This window comes from Aotus nancymaae, unplaced genomic scaffold (assembly GCF_030222135.1).
Source record: "Aotus nancymaae isolate 86718 unplaced genomic scaffold, 86718_ANA_hifiasm-v0.15.2.pri h1tg000039l, whole genome shotgun sequence".
Taxonomy (NCBI): domain Eukaryota; kingdom Metazoa; phylum Chordata; class Mammalia; order Primates; family Aotidae; genus Aotus; species Aotus nancymaae.
In genome coordinates this window covers 2,050,239-2,067,946 of record NW_026988453.1, presented here as the reverse complement: position 1 = coordinate 2,067,946, position 17,708 = coordinate 2,050,239, and the positions used below count along the sequence as shown (strand labels likewise).

The 17,708-nt window shown below is 34.5% G+C and overlaps 1 long non-coding RNA gene across 1 annotated transcript in view; it reads left to right on the top strand.

Moving 5' to 3' along the window:
• The window catches only part of LOC105722213 (uncharacterized), a 93,192-nt gene that overhangs the window by 32,983 nt on the left and 42,501 nt on the right, over window positions 1-17,708 (top strand). Inside the window, exon 2 of the long non-coding RNA XR_001108514.2 lies at window positions 5,147-5,305. This is a non-coding gene — a long non-coding RNA (uncharacterized LOC105722213). The remainder of the gene's footprint in view (window positions 1-5,146; window positions 5,306-17,708) is intronic.

Sequence of the window (17,708 nt, the reverse complement as noted above, 5' to 3'; positions counted from 1 at the left end):
TTCTAAGTCAGTTATATGAATGTATATTATACATGTCACAAACTGCTGCCCTTGCCACCCACGGCACTCTCCTTTCTCATTTTTCTAGTGCTAAGATATGACTTATGAGAGCCTACCAGGAAGGCAAGTAATTCTACGTATGTAACACAGTTGAGGTCTTTCTATTACTCTCGAATGGTCAAAATATATCTTTTAATGTGCAGTATAACACAGCATAAAACAAAAGCATTTCCTTATTTTCCCCTTCATTGCTTATTCTCTTATTCATCTTAAACAGAAATAAATATCTGATTAAGCTTTTTTTACATCTAACCGTTCTCAGATAATTACCTTTTACATGTAATTTTTTAAAAATCACTTAAGAATCAAGCAATTCATTCCTAATAGTTAACTGTAAATTAAATAGCTGATTCCATTTTTTTTAAACAAAACAAAACAAAAAATACTAAATTTTAAACCCAAACTCAATGTTTCTAAGCAGGGACACCACATACAACTTCAGTTTGCTACTTTCAAGATCAATATTGGGATCAGAGAGTTCCCATTCTATGACACAATTGGAAGATAAAGACAAATTACTTCCAGCGGAAGCGTTGTCCGGAGCTTTAAGCACGAGTGGGTCAAGTTGCACAGTGAACTGTCTAATTAATGACTGTTGCGTTTAGTGTACCTGAGACCTCATAAATATATACCCTTCCCACATTGGATATACATTCCTCTCTCTCTCTCTCTCTCTCTCTCTCACACACACACACACACACACACACACACACAAACTTACACCAAAATTACCTTATTATGTTTTCCCGTTTCATTTCCAGGAGTATGTAGCAAGAATGGACTTTTAAACTTTTATAATAATTTTTTTTTTTTTAAAGATTGTCTTTCTTCATGTTTACTTGATAATCTGGAAAATCTATATTCCAGGAAATAATGATTTTCTGCCTAAATGTCAAATATCTATATAGCCAGAGATCACTTTCAAATACTAAGCAGTGGGATGATAAGTGACTTTACTCTGCTAGCATGTGTGTAAATGGTCAGAAATATATAATTAACAATCCTTTACTTTGGGGTTTTATGTGAGTATTGCATGAGTATATCTGAACTGAGCTACTCTTCTGGAATAAGCATACAATGCTGCATTGTTTTCTTTTCCCATGTTTCTGTGTATATGTTACTGTTTCAGTTTCATTTGTCAGCAAAAGTCTGTTTACGAGACTTCCTGTTATTAATTATGGGAAACAGGTTTGCTTGAAATATACAAGAGACTCTTAACTCTTGTCCAGACACTTCAAGGCAAGACATTGATGATTCCGTCAACGTTTGTACACATCTGGAAACTGAATTTAAATACATTGTTGCTTCACATAACTTACAACTTCTTATCTCCCATAGGAAAAAACAAGACAAATAATAAGAAACAAATCACAGCAGCTTCTATCCCTGTTACTAGATACTGAGATAACAACATTGGTTACTTTCTTCATTTGTCACAAGAATTAATGAACAGATCACAATGTGAATTCTGAAATCTAATGGCCCACAAAAATAAGTTGCATAGATCGACTCAAATTGTAAAGTGCTGAAAGACAATGAGATGTATTCTAATGTAAATATACTCATAAAAAGACAAAAATACTGACCCGATTATTGGTGTATTACAAAGCTTTTCATATAGAAACATCTGGTCAGTCCCTCTAGCACTGTCTCTCTCTCTCTCTCTTTGAAATGGTAACAAATATACTTGCATGTATTAAAATCATAAAGGAACCAAAACATCTGGAAGTTTTAGAAGAAAAGCAAAATAGTTATGGAGAAATTCACATTAAAAAATGCAGATGTTTAATTGGGCTGTCAGTTTTGTTACGAGGAAATAAGGGCAGAAATAACCAGAAGCCACTGGTGGAAAATTAAAATAGTTTCATGAGCCCTTGCCAAGCTAAAAGCAATGAAATCAGTAACACAATATGGACAGGGGCTTTCTAAACTGAGATCTGAAAATGTTACTATGTGCAATTTTGTAAATTAGCTATTTCCAAAAAATCTTTTTCGTTAAAGCACAATAAAAGTTTTTCAGACTCCCTTCTCTCTTTGGTTATTAACATTGGGCAGTTATTTGGGGTTTGCTTTCATCAATGACAAGCTCTTCCCCACACCCTCCTCACCCCCTTTCTAAGACCTTCTAATACTGCTGAGTGGCCAGAAATTACAGATGCAAGAAAAGCTGACAAATGACTGCCAGGCCCCTCCCCCAGTGCCTAGACAGTCAAAGCCCCTGCCAGAACATGCCTGAAAGCAGCGCTCCTACAGACAAAGACACAAAGATTCCATTTTCTCAGTGAAAATAGATTTCATGTGTAAAACACTAGTGAGAAAAATTGAAAGCTGACACATATGTGCAATTTCAGAGAGGCAGGGCTGAATAATTCAAGATTGAAATTGCATTTGATTGCATCAAAGCCTAACAAATGTTGTTTAACCTAAAAGTCTTTTCAGTCTGTAAAAAGACATTCAGTGGCAAGATATTTCATTTTTTTTAAGCACGCGGCTAAAAAGGAAAAGGAATCTTGAGCCCAGTCGAGAGATGTTGATTATATACTTCTGTTGGATTAGGAATTAGCACTGCCTCACATCATAGGGTCTACGAAATAAGGGGGAGAAGTTTTTTTTTTTTTAAATAAACCATTAAATCAAAGGGTTCTGAAAGATAATATTAAATCCTTATGAGTATGTTTCCTATAAAAAGAATCCCCTCCCAGCAGCCCCAGGGTATCATTACTGGAGAGGCAGCGAGTGGTTTATTAGAGATTCAAACGTTGGCATCTGAGCCTTGCCAAGCATGCAAGTTTTAGCTTGTGTGCCCAGGGCCTTGGCTTCTGCAGTCCCTTCTTCTGCCATCTAACAGTGCGGGCCGTATGGTCGGCCTCCACACCACACCAGGCAGTGTGTAGGTACAAAGGCTAGGACTGGGAGACAAAGAAAGTTTGTCATTTACTAAGGAAGATTAGGCTTTTCTTCCTGCCTGCTTACATGGTCACCCAAATTCATTCCTTATCATTCTGTTCTTAACAGATAGGCTCAATACTTACAGAAAACTTGGCTTAATATGTTTTAGAAAGTGTTAGACTCTTAACAGGTGAAAGTGTAATTAATAGTAGCTGTCAGGAGTAGTAGACCAAGAAATTACACTAGGGATGTTTTAATTAAGAAAGTTTTACAACGATTTTTTTAAAAATTGAAAACACACTTGGTTCTCTCTCATCCCTTTTCAAGCTCCTGAATTTCTTAAATTTCTTTGGTCAGTAAGAGGGTCAGACAGAGAAAAGAGACTAAGAAATTCCTTTATAATCTAATGAGAGATAATTGAAAGGAAATTGAAAGGAAAGAGAATATTAGGTAAACCCTATGTCTGTTAAATGTTTTATACAAACCCTTTAAATCTCAGAGCAATATTCACGTCAGGATACATTTTCACTATCATTTCCAACCTAAGAAGAATACTGTAGAGTATTTAAACAAGGTATTTAAAACATTAATTGATAAAATTAATATTTCATATGAGATATTAAATAATGTAAGCGAGTATTCATCTATTTGTTTATCAAATGGGAGCACTGGTTTGGAAATTTGGACCTTTTAGCCCTATTCAGCTGCTCTGTAATCTTAGGGAGTTTTCAAGTCTTAGTTTCCCTGTCTATAATACGAGGAATTTTGCCCACTGAAGAAAATTGGGGCTAAATCTACAAAGCCAGCACTGACTACAAAATGCTAATACGTGGAGTTGGGGTGTGCAAAACTTTTGCTGTCGTTGAAAACCTTTAAGCTTCAGTTCAGTGTATTAATTAGTACAGGACGTTCCTGGTTAATTCAGTAAAATAAATCAGTCCAAAGCTATGTAATCACTATACCAGAGACCAGTTGATTAGTGTATTTGTTCACTTTTCAGAACGTTTCACATGCCATAAAATCAAATCTGATACTCTGTGACATTTAATTCCTTAAAGTATATCTGCTTTATTTATTTATATTTAATTTATATGACTGTTTGATATTAACTCACCCTTCCTTTGTTAGTCATTTCACTACTAAGTTTATGTACACAGAATAGCTGAGTGAGCCAGTGTGAACCAGAGTGACCCAGAAATCCAGCCAGAAAATTCGGGCAAGATTATGCCCCTTCCCACACTGCCAAGCCCACTGCCTCTGCCTTGGAAGGCAAGAATAGCAGTGGATGACATGTGAAGCTGTTCAACGCACTTTCATGCAGTTTCAGCCAACAGGGTCACTCACACCTCTTTAGCTGTGCTTCCTCAGCAGTCCCTAGAGCTTTCAACACAGAATATCATGGGAAGAAAACATACTGTAATATTGAAAATGTTCAGGAAAATATTGATAGTCCTTTGAAAGGTAAGTTATAGAAACACATTCTTAAAGAGAGAATATGTAATGACTAACCTAAGAAGGTCATCACACTTACAAATTCTAAGCAGTCTCTTACAGTATTTTTTTAAACAAAATATCAGGATTCTATACTTCAATATGGAAGAGAAAAGAAACACATTTGTTTGTCTTTGTTTAGCCCAATCGAAGGGGAAAAAATCACACCGCTTAATCACTTTTAATATTTTCTTATTTGAAATTTTGCTAAGATACTAGAAGAAGTATGTTAAAATAAAATTGTATTATTATAATTAGGTAGAAAAATTAGTCTCTTTAGAGATATTGGATGATTAAAAAGCAAATATATTTATATAAGATGTTTGAGAATAAAATCTAGGATTTTATTAATAATTATGCTAATATTTAATGTAATATTTTAAATGTTTTTACTCATGGGAAATGCATTGAGAGAAAAAGTAGGCCTTATATTCAATGAGTATGCCAGAAATATCCAAAACTAGTTTATCTTCTCACTAATCTCTGGTTATTTGACAAAGCTTATTTATAGAGAGAAAAAACAAAAAACAGAAAACAATGTTTTCTGTGACCAAATTAGTAGCCCTAAAAAGGAGAAAATTTACAATGTGAAAAGTTGGCAGATCCCTATGGATTGTTGAACTGGAAAACATCCCCATAAAAGGCTAAAAATAAATTTCAGCTAATTTGCTCAGCATGGCCTATCTTTTTGTTTTGTTTTGCACAGAGATCCTGGCAAAATTACCCACAATCCATGATGGAAACTGAAGGCAGATTGATTCAAATCTTCAATGACAGTTGTACAGAAGTTGAAGAAACATGTCATGTTTCCAAAGAAGAGTGAGGAGCTTGGTTGGTCATACCCTAAAATTAGGGCGTGATTAAGGTACGTCATTGCTTTTAGTTCAGTCAAAGTGCTTTGCTCTCTCCATTGCAGAGAATTTCTTCTTTTTTTCCATCTCTCTCTCTTCCTCTTCTTCCTCTCATTAGTAGATGTCTTTTATAATTGATGTCATTTACTATCCTTTCATCAAATGTATGACACATCACTTAGGCGAACCAGCAGACAGCGCACCAAAACACACATTAGAGGGGACTGGCTTCCATGAGACGCTTCGACTGTCTCATCAGGGCACTTGTAATAAGCATCTTGGTGCCACTGAATGCAATGCTGTATCTAAATAATAGCTTTCATCTTCACTCTTTTTAAATATAAAAGTCAACCTTGAAGCCCTTTGAAGGACCTCACTAAACAACATACGTATGAAAATAGATCAGTAAGGCTTTGAGAAGCATTCTTAAGTAAAATCTGTAAAGCATCTTTGCATTTTTTTCAAAAAAGACCTCCAGGTAAATGATGGCTTTTAATAAGACACATGACAATCTCAATTACAAGAATCGTTAGTGTGTGCCCTGTGTGCCATTTTATGTTCCCAGCAGGATATATCTTTTCTCATCAAGGGTTTCCAGGGCTATCTACTGTTCTCTGTGTGTAAAACATATTTAAGTGTTCCCCCAATGCTGAACTAATGTTAAAAACGAAGCAAAACAAAACAAAAACCGAGAAAACCTTCGTCAAGTGGTCAGACAGACTGGAACTAGAGGATTATAGGTAAGAGGGATAAAATGAAGGGTTGAAAGCTGTAATTTCTATTTTTGTGGTGGCAACCACATCAGCTGTTGGAGTCAGGCAATTTACAGATGTGGCTACTAGAGCTCAGAGTCTGGGAGGAAGACACCTCTGCATCTGACAGTGAGTCAGGCCCCTGGTTTTGAAGATGTGCTGTAGGTGATTCCTTGCCGGATCCATTTCCCAGTTAGTTTCTATTCCTCGCTCCGTTGCTGTGTCCCCACACTTTCCACTTGATTTGATCTCTTTCTTTGACAATTTCATATTTTACTTTCCTTCTCATTCCTCTTTCCCCACCCTTTTGTTTTAACTGTAGTTTCTTGGCCTCTGGCTACTGTTCCATCTGGATGTCCCCAGGAATCAGATTATGTTTAGAAAGGAGGCGGTGCATCTCAGAAGGGTCTCCCCAATCCACTAATTCATTTTTGAACATGTTGTGTTCTATGGGTGTCAGGAACATTTGTAGGTGAAGTAATTTGAGGCATGAATTTTGATAGAAGCGGGGACACCAATAAAATGATAAATTTATATACCTGTCTAATTTGCATGATATTCACTAGGATCTTGAGAATTCAATTTATAATTTGTCTTTATTCTTATTTTTCATTAAAATTAACAGAATTCCAGAGCTTGTAGAAAATTTAGAAACTGTATAATACAACCCTCATATTCAGATGAAGAAAGTGAAGCACAAAAAATAATCTGTCCTAAGCCATTCACCTTGTCTATAAGTGCTATTGGCTTAATTATAGTTTTCCATATATTTAGACAAGAAAATACTTTCTCAGAAACTGGTTAGGACTGTTTGAGAAGAAATATAATTGTCAAAACATGTACACGGTAAAATATAACCGTCCATCATTTAACATAGGCAAGAATATGTATTGAATGCCTGAGTGTGTTATTCACATAGCAAAACTTACTTTGATGGTAAATAAATCTTCTGACTTCTGTATATGTATAACATATATAAACCAGTCAAATTCCGTGCATAAATAAATATTATTTTTGGATACTAGTACAATCCCTATTTCACTTTTTTTTGCATTCCAGTTATTTATTACTTACAGTTCTGTAGTTTTAACCAGAACAAAGGGATTACCCAGAAGAAAAGAAGGTAAGCTATTTCATCAGTTTTGCTGGAGATCAGAAGGTTTTTTTTTCCTATTATTAGCTTTGTATTCTTTAAAAAAAAATGAAGGAAAAAAAATCTCCTCTTCTCATTTATGAGGATTCCCATAGAAATTGGCAGTGGTGAAGTGGGGAGGAAAAGCATTGCCAATAAACAGCTAGATCCTATCAGCTTTATTCTACAGAAATATAGTTTGTTCTTGAATATATAAGAGACATAATGTTTTTAAAACCAACATATGAAATACACCAGTAAATATTTTTGTTAAGCAAGGCTTTTAAACTTTAAATTATACCCCTAAACTGGCTTTCTAGTTTTCTAAAGAAATAAAATAATTTTAAAGGAAATATCCACTCAGATTAATATTTCAAATACCATACAAAAATGTGTGTGGTGATGTTACTGAAAAGGAGGATTTTTGAAAACTAAAAAAGCAAAAAGTCATTATTCCAAAAGCCTTCAAGACTGACTTAAGGTTAGCAATGCAAGTCTTAGATGTATTTAGGAAATATAATTTTATTAGCTTTCTAATTATAAGGGTATTTTGATTCAAATGTTTAAAATATGGTCATCTCTTCAGGTAAAGATGAACATTTTGATGAAATAACAATACTTGAGGTGTTCTCCATTTCCACAATTAAGAGCTAACTGTTATTTATTCAGATCATATGTTTCAGTCTCAAAATGTTGAGGACACATCTCAATGAAATAAAAATAATCATTTTTTTAAAAAAAGAAATCAGAATCATGTGGCAGTCAGCAGGCTTAATTTATATTTTATGGACTCCAAATTCAGATGAATGTCATCAAGATCTGAATTGTCTCCATGGCTGTCATAATTTAAATAGTAGTATCGAAAATATACACTGCTATCATATAATTAATTTTGATATGGAGAAAATTGAATTCTTTTAGCCAAAAAACATACAGGGAAATCGTCACAATGAGGATGAGCATAAATATTTTTTCTTGGTACTTCTATAGACTTCTCTGTAACAGTTGATATGAAGATATCATCAGAGTTTGCAGGTGTAAAGGTATCTATAATCAAATATAGCTGAAATAATGAGGCTTCACACCAACTGCCTTTCTTAGAATCGTCATGGACAGGAAGTGCAGCTGGGTATCACCTGCCTATATTCCACAAATAGCACTGAAGGATATAACTCAATGAAACTTGAAATCAGGTTGCACAAGAATACATTATTCCCAATTTCTATTTTTATATTTATAGATAAATTATAAATTCACAGCAACATTTTTCTATTGTTAACTTTATTTCACAAAATCATACTAAATTTTGAGTGACATCTTTAGCCAGGGAACCCTAGAAACATCCTTTGGCTAAAAAGTAAAAAGGTCATAATGTGCACTAGAGAAAACATTTCCAGAGCTAATGTAAGAGTTTTTGAAAGGCACAATAAAAGATATGTTTTGATCAAAAGCTTATATTGTTTAGAAATTGGACTGTGCTTTAGTATTTTTTTTTTTTTAAAGAGAAAGAGAGAGAGAATGGGGAGGAGGAAAAAGGAAGAGAAAGAGAGAGAGAGAATGGGGAGGAGGAAAAAGGAAAAGAAAGAGGGAGAGAGAATGGGAGTATTAGTATTTTATCAACTAATTTTCAATCACAAAGAAAATTTAGAAGGAGATGAAATAGAAATAAAAGTCTTATTAGGAAGAGTAATTATATAGATAGTAGAATGACTACTTTTTATAAGAAGCAGTAATTTCATAATGTCATGACTTCCTTTTCAGGAAAAAAGAAAGTGATTAACAAAGCTAAACATTTACACAGGGCAACGTACCACGTAACTCAAAATGCCAGTGCAAAACCTGTTAGTTAATAAGTGGAGACTCAATGCTTGTCTGTAATAATTAGTCATAGTTTCTGCACTTAGAAGGAAAGCTCTCCCCAGGAGTTGAGAATTAGAGTGGAGGTGGAGATTTTGAGTATGAGAAAAGCGAATTTCATTCATCTTGCAGGGTTACACTGCTATGATGGAAGGCTTTCAGTTTTCAAGCAGGAAACATGGAAATTACAGTAACTATGGTCAATTTATATTGGCCTAGAGAACACTTTATTTTTCTCTGGGCCAGAATTTCTCAACAGGTGCCACTATTGATACTTTGGACCAGATAATTCTTTGTCCTTGGGAGATTTGCTGTGCATTGGAGGATTTTTATCAGTATTATTGACTACTTTCCACTAGATGCCAATAGTACTCCCTCCCACTGTGGCGATACCCACATATTGCTGAATGTTCTCTAGAGGACAAAATCTGCTTACACTACTTGTCTAGGCATTTTTGCTTTCATTTATCTTTATGCAAAATGAGTTTTATTCATCCTTTGCATTAACATTAATAGGAATTTTGCATAGAGAAAATTTATGTATTAAAAATAGCTCTATACTGCAAACATTTCTGCAGGACATAAAAATAAGAATCTTACTGGTGCATTCATCTCTTGAAATATTTGCTATACAACACATGTTGAATGTTGAGAGATACTGAATGTAGGCTCATATTTTGTGCCTTATTTGAAAATGTGCAATGTAAATAAAGTAAATAGATGTAAAATGCTTGCCTTTGGGCATGAAAAAGTAACAAAACAAGACTCTACTATAACGATTCTACGTGCAGCTGATTTTAACAGAAGAGCAGCCTTCACTGTGCTTTTCTATAAATGTTGGCTTTATCCATGTATTAAAGCACAGGTTTCTTGGGAGAACACCCTAAATATTGAGAGTGAAAGATAAAATCTGAAGAGAATTTGGAAATCATCATTAAATTGAGCTGATAAACATGCTAATTATGTCTAAAATCTGGACTGTCAACATTTTTTTAACTAATGGTGAGGTGGTAGAGAAGCTATTAACTTAATACGCCTCTGTGTGTGTGTGTGTGTGTGCGCGCGCGCGCGTGTGTGTCTTTTGGTGGAAATAAATTGATAAGAAAGGAAAAACAGTAGTCACTTGGAAGTCTAGGAGACAAGTCAATAAAAGAGAAATATCCAGGTAGTATGAAATCTTAAGCTTTACATAATAGAAATAAAAATATTATACGGAATTGATCTATTATTCTTTCAAAAATGGTGAAAGTTGTTAAACCAGTAACTTTTAGCTTAGTTTGTAACAAAAAGCTACATGAACAATTAAAGATTTATTAAATGTTGGAAGTTTCCCTTCAGTATAAATTTATAAATATCTAATGAGTGTGGGTGTTTGTATATTTGGCTTCCTCATTGAGCACCTGGAATGACTGAGCTGATTTGCCCTTTATTCTTTATGACATGGATTTTTTTCCCAAAGTTCCTGAGGATCACTTATTTTCTTTTTATTTATTTATTTATTTAGGGACTGGGTCTCACTCTGTTGCCCAGGCTGGAGTGCACTGCTGTGATCATAGCTCATGGCAGCCTCAACCTCCCCCACTCAGACGAACCTCCTACCTCAGTCTCCAGAGTAGGCGGAACCACAGATGTGTACCACCACATCCAGCTATTTTTTAAAAAATTATCTGCAGAAATGAAATCTCCCTGTCCTGTTCAGGTTTCTCTTGATATCCTGAACTCAAGTGATCCTCCTAATTTGGCCTCCAAAAATGTTGGCATTACAGGTGCAAGCCACTGCACCCCGCCAGGTGACTTACTTTAAAACCCTCTACTAGGTGACATGGAGGAACTGAAATTTAAATATTTGGTATTTTTTATTATATTTTTAAAATTTGAGATTTTAGTAAACATCTAGTTCCAGGAATTATAAAATATGTTTTTGTTTTTGTTTTTGTAGACCCAGTATTGTTCACTAAGGATAGATGTGGGATCAGTTCCTTTCAGGTATTTTTTTTTTTTTTTTTTTTTTTTGAGACGGAGTTTCGCTCTTGTTACCCAGGCTGGAGTGCAATGGCGCGATCTCCGCTCACCGCAACCTCCGCCTCCTGGGTTCAGGCAATTCTCCTGCCTCAGCCTCCTGAGTAGCTGGGATTACAGGCACACGCCACTATGCCGAGCTAATTTTTTGTATTTTTAGTAGAGACGGGGTTTCACCATGTTGACCAGGATGGTCTCGATCTCTTGACCTCGTGATACACCCGCCTCGGCCTCCCAAAGAGCTGGGATTACAGGCTTGAGCCACCGCTCCCGGCCCCCTCCTTTCAGGTATTAACTGTAATGTTGCTGAACATATTACCATGAATCTGCAGTATGAAAATTCAGATATTAAACTTGGGAGGCTTTATAGTCCAAGTTGTAGTAACTCAATAATAAATGGTGGCATGTTTATGGTTCAATTTTTTCCTTTATGAAGAGCTTAGGGCAACAATGCTTCGTTTCTGTATGTTGCACTTTTAAATTACAATAAAGTCTTTCCCTGATAACAAATAACATGACATGCCATAAAGAGGAAAAGTGGATATGAGAACTTATCATTGCCAGTATATTTGAAATGTGACAAAACATTTTTATCGTGAATATGTTCACATCGAAAAGAAATCACAGTTTCCTTTAACCAAGTGCTGGGTCACTATTTCTTTCAACTTCGTTACTGAACAAACACTTAGCTACTATAAATTTGCTAGGTCAAAATTTCTCAAACTTTAGCTGTGACGGAATTACTTGGAGGGTTTTTTGAAATGCATGTTGCTGGGCTTCATATTCAGAGTTTCTGAAGAACCTGTGTTCCTAACAGGTTCTCAGGTGATCCAGTACTATAGTCATTGTTCTAGAGACATGCTGAATTTTAGGTACATCTTATTTGACTTGAGAACTTTCTCTTTATTAAAATAGCAAAGGTGGGGTAGATAAAAGAAATAAACTATATTAATTAGGATTTTCTTTTTTATGATAGACCAAATCAGCATTATCACAGGAAGGAATGAGAGTGGTTGGTTTTAATGAGAGATTCTTTACATGCCATTGAAAGACAGGAAACCTTAACAGAAAAACAAAACTGATAACCAACTCCTAAACAGGAATTTGAATTAGCTAAAAACTTTTTTCCAAATGTCTACGACCAAGTCAGAGGTCATTTTCCTAGACTAGCAAATTCTTGTTATCAATATTTTGTTCATATCTTCTTATAATTATTCTTATTTCACCTGCCAGGGAAGAATTAATCAATTTACCCTCAGTCTTCAACCCTCCCTAAAGTACTCAATAGCTCTTGCCCTTCCATATGTTATCACCTGAGTGTATTTTAAACCCCCACTAATTCAATAATTTTATTTAAACGTTGACAGGATTCTATTAAATTTAAGATATATTATTAATTAAACTAGAGGAAATCTACTATAGTGAACAAATTATCCATGATTTAAAAAAAATTTTTTCAAAGGTAGACAGGCCACCTGCAGCCATAAAGCCTGTGCAACTTCAGGAAGAACCCTTAAGAGTTGATGATAGAGGTGGTACTCTCTGAATTGTACAGTCCAGCGTCCCTTAGCCAGATATAATAGGCCAGGTTTAGCAAGACAGACATGAAGTTCTAATTTCAAAATTCTACAGAATGTGAGAGACAGGAAGCAAGAACTGCACATGGGACTTTTGGTCATTTAGTTGACCATTAATAGCTCAATGTGATTCAACAGTGATAGGCAAGTGTCCTCTAAAACTATGAAAAGCTTAGTGTTTTAGTGGAGGAGAGTGTATCTGGTATGAGTGAGATGAGAAGTCCCTCTCTTCATGGCTGCTAGAATGAATGGAGAACTGTTCACTACTCATCACTCTCACAGTATCCTCAATCCTGCCTTATTTTAGGTGAAACTGATGCACCAGTTATCCCATTCATTTACAAAGAAACTTAAACTAGTAAGTACCTTCGGTACAATGAGTAAGACAGACTCTTCAATGGAAAAAAAAGGAATTGTTCAATTGAATTTCTTCAATTAATTTCAATTTAATTTGTGTGGACAAATATGTACTGGTTTTGACAATAAAATATGTCAAAATACTGTAGTCTTTAAAATTCCCATGTGGAAATATGGCAACAGGATTGTAGCTTCTGAATGAAAAACAGAGTTTTCACTAACATGTACTCTTTTGACTGCAGAGCATGGGAAGTTCAGAAAGAAATTCTTCTAGGTTGAATATTGAAAAAAATCATCATCTGTTTCCTCCACTCAGTCACTAGTATACAAAGACAGCCTTAAGCAGATTTGCTGATTAATTTATCGATATCTAAATATTTTGTTTTCTCTTAATTCAGTGGATGAGCTATAGTACTGGAACATTTATAGTTAAAATTTCTTATTTGGTTATTGTCCTTATTAACTCTTATAGATGCTTTATAAATCCAATAATAGAGCTTTGAGAGCGTTTATTCTGTTTCCCACACATTTTAATAAGTCTGGCCCAGCCCTTTCCATGGAAGCAAATATACAGATCTCCACACTTCATCATGAGGACCTCCAGTTCATAATATGCGTATCCAAAGCAGTGACACTAATGCTGTATCTAGCCTTTTCAATGGGGAGGGTAATCTGTGATAACAAAATTGTATCCCTTCCTTCCTGCAATTACCTCACTATCCTCACAGCCTTGACATCTGGAAACCCACTGCTACTGTAGCAGCTGTGACTCCTCTCCTAGCAGGAAGTTAACTATACATTCCAAAGAGCACCAATTGTTTTGATATTTTCTGGCAGCTCAAAAAGCTTGGATGTTGGTGAACACATTATTTTGTGGCAACCACATTTTGGAATTATACACAAATGTAAAACATGTCACAGTCTGAACCACTCACAGGTGTCAATGTTGTCTTTGTCTTACTGATGTCATATTCCAAATTTAATCATTTTAGATGTAGAGTACCACATCCGAGAATTAAAGCTTATTCTGCTCATAATCACTTCTGCCATCATTTTCTCAAATGATCAACATGGAAGAAGACTCACCCAAATATATGCTCCTATTTAAATCCTTGGAAGAGAATTAATTAATTTAAGTTAAAAAGTCTTGTGAGAATCATCATGCTCTGTATTGGCCTACATAGCACCTCTGTTAGCAGAGTTTTTCAGATATTTATGAATTTTCTAGAAATCAAGACTCTAAGAGAGGAGCAAAACTACTAAGTATTGGGCAAATCTAACTGCATTTTAGCGTCACCAAATGTCTAAACCTATTTTGTGTTTTTGAGCTGATAAATCTGTATGTTGTGTTTTCAGATTGCTCCTATTCTTTAAAAATAATCAAAGGGATGACTGCTAGATTGATTTAATGTAAATTTATCTTTAAATGGCTACAAATAATTATTATTCTCATTTTAAGAGCATTAGTGTCTTTGGTTCATCAAATTAAGAATGAAATGGATTTTAGTACTACTCTACAATTACTTTGTTAATCAAAATGATTGCCAATGATCTCACAGAAACTAAACTGTCTTGCTGCAGAACAGATTGAGGATTGCTTTATTTCACAGCAAAGCTCTGCAAAAATATAATTAATTACATGTGATTTTGATTTAGTTTATACATTTTATTTTTTATTTCTATTTTCCCTCTTCCCTACATTTCTTTTAAAACATGGTAATGTTTTCCATTGTATATTTTTATTTGCCCTAAATTCTAATTAAATTTAATATTTCTCTTTGCTTAATTATTTCTTCTGGAATTTTACACTCATACAGATTAAATCGCAAGGTCGTTCCTCTCTCCTATTCTTTTTCTCTCTTCTCTCTCACACACAATTTAATAGTTCACGTTAAGTGACTGCTGATGCCTTGTATTCAGCGACTCTAATTTCTGATACCCTTTTCTGGTTAAAAATATTTTTGCCAGGCATTTATAATATATTTTCTATTACACTGATTCTGTGTATGTTTAAGCATTTGATCGGTTTTATTCAAGTGTTCCTACGACAACAGAAGATATTGTGCATTATCCTATTATTCTAATGCTCCAAGGTATACTGCAGGCTTAAATAACCATAAAAGCAATGTTTGTTTAGAAAGTGACTGGTTTGTTTACCTTCACTGCTGCAGAAAATCTCACGAGGCAATTTGCCTGGGGCTGATACTTGTAACCATTAGCAATTATGGATTCTAGAAAGATGTTGATAGAAGTTTTTTAAAAACGATTTCAAAATCAGACACAAAAAATACAACTGTTTTCATTGTCATTCATGCTGCTTGCCTTTCTTATCTTAACTAAAATTCACTTTTCATCAGCCTGCAATGAGTCATAGGAAATGCTGTATGAATCTTGGGTTGTTCTTGGACTTTCATAGTCAGATAAATTATTTTCAGAATCAGTAAAGCAGAATTATTTTTATATGATGGTGTCTTTACACATCATTGATATTTTTCAGAGGTCTGGACAAAATGCCAGTAATATACTTTTTATTGCCAAGGGATCCACTTACACAAAGGAGACATGGGTACACCATTCTACAGTCAGGCACTGATCATTTGGTATAACGTATTGAGCTTTGGGGGAAACACAAGCAGGATGCCTGGGACACTGTTCTCAGGGAGGTTATCTTCTAGAGTCTTTCCTAATAGTATGTCAAAGGTGGGGAATAGTAAACACTAAGGAAAGGCTTTTCAACAGAAGCATCTCTGTTAGCCTCCTTGTTGGGCCAGAGAGCAAACTGTGTTTCTGTTTCTATTAAATGCAAACTGATCTCAAATATTTAGAACAAAGAAAGAACATCCTTTCAGCTGAAAGTTACAGATATCCTTTGCTACATGACAAATGGTTGAAATTATCAAATATTTATAACAATATTATTGAAGAGTTCAGTTACAGGCTTTGATTTTGACTATTTGCTTGTTGATGAGTGTTTTGCAGAAATGCTCCATATGTTTGAATTGCTTTACTTTGAGCACGATTTGTGTCAGAAATAGTGCTGATTAAGCTGTTTATTTTTCTTTTCCTTTTTCTTACACATTTAAAAATCATTCTTTACTTTCCAAAAACCTCTTGGTCAGAAAGTTGGCTTTAAGAATTGTGTTATGCCATAATATAATAAAATGTATCCAGGCAGAAAATTAACAAAACAGATGATTTATGCATAAGACATTTTGCCTTTAAGCTATTCAAATCTGACATTAGTGAAGTTTATTATCAAGATTTTCTCACCTGATAACATAAATTTTGACAGAATGAAAATGTTAGTTTCGACTGATAAAGAAACTGCCTTTAATCATCCCAAAATTTTCACATAGGAAAGAAACTGGAAATAGTTCTTAAGTCTAATTAGAATAGCGTGATAAATAACATTTTTAATACTAGATTTAATCTTGGCAAAAATATCTCTATCTCTAACTCAAACTCACTATATACTTTTCAAAAATAATATTCCTTATCTTTTAATATAAAGGAGAATTGCCATATAAGTCATTAAGACCTCAAATATACTAGATACTGGAAGCTATCATTGACATACTGTCATTCAAATATTATCTATGTATTTGGAATAAATGTAATAGGTCATGTACAGCGTACAGCAAGCCATCAAGACTATGTGCAAATCCCAACAACTGCTTCTTTTTCTCTGGTTTTTTAAAGGAATAAGACATAATGAATTTATTATGAAAATCTCCCACATTGTAGCTTCCCCTTAATAATGTAGCACTTTAATGCCTAAAAATTGTTAACATTTTATAATTGTTAAACTTTAGAGACTTAATCTGGGGAGCATTAGGTGTGATTTTGCAGATTGTGCAGCGTATATTTTATTACAGACTTTTAACTGCTGAGCTTTCTTACAGAGGTCGATTGTGTGTGTTTATGTTCAGCTTAGTCTTACGACAAAATATCACCATTGCTTAACCAGAAAAACATATAAAAAAGAGAACTATAATGTTCGTAACTCCTACCATACAAATGCCACTACACTGTTCACAACAAGGCATTTGAAGTTAGAGTCTCGTCACTTTCAACCCAGATGTGTGTATTTTGGGCACATTTTTTTGAGCACTACAAAATCATAAAGTAACCTAAAATAACAATGGAAGAAACCTAAGCTCTGCTTGATAAAAATGCACTTTATTTTATAAGGTGTTCACAAAATGGCTTAGATCTGAAAAATGAAATCTGTCTTAGTTTAAGACAGAAGCACAAAGACATTTCACTTCTGGACAACAGACTTTGGCATCGCAGATCAAAGGAACCATTTTATCTGCATTGTGACTACAGCCCAAAAGATTTTACAGTATTCCTGTCTCCATGCTAAAGCTTATGTGTCTTTAATGGCATTTAAATTATAGCCCTCTGTAGCCATGCAGTCAAAACACCACATCATCTGATGGGACACCATGTTATGTTCTGTCAGTTTGTCTCATTTAAAAATTCTTCTATACTGTACTTGCCCTCATTTTTCTCTCTTGGTAGAAAAAATGAGTAAACTGCCTTTTAAACTAGGTTTAGGAGTTGACCTAATCAAGATAGACAAAGGCATACTTTGTCTATTTTAACTTACTAAATTTAAACCAACTTAGAGACTTTTTTTCTTCTTTTTGTTCTGCAAGACACTTCTTTCACATTTTTGGTTTTTGATTTTAGGATTTTCTTCTCTCTAATGTATCACATG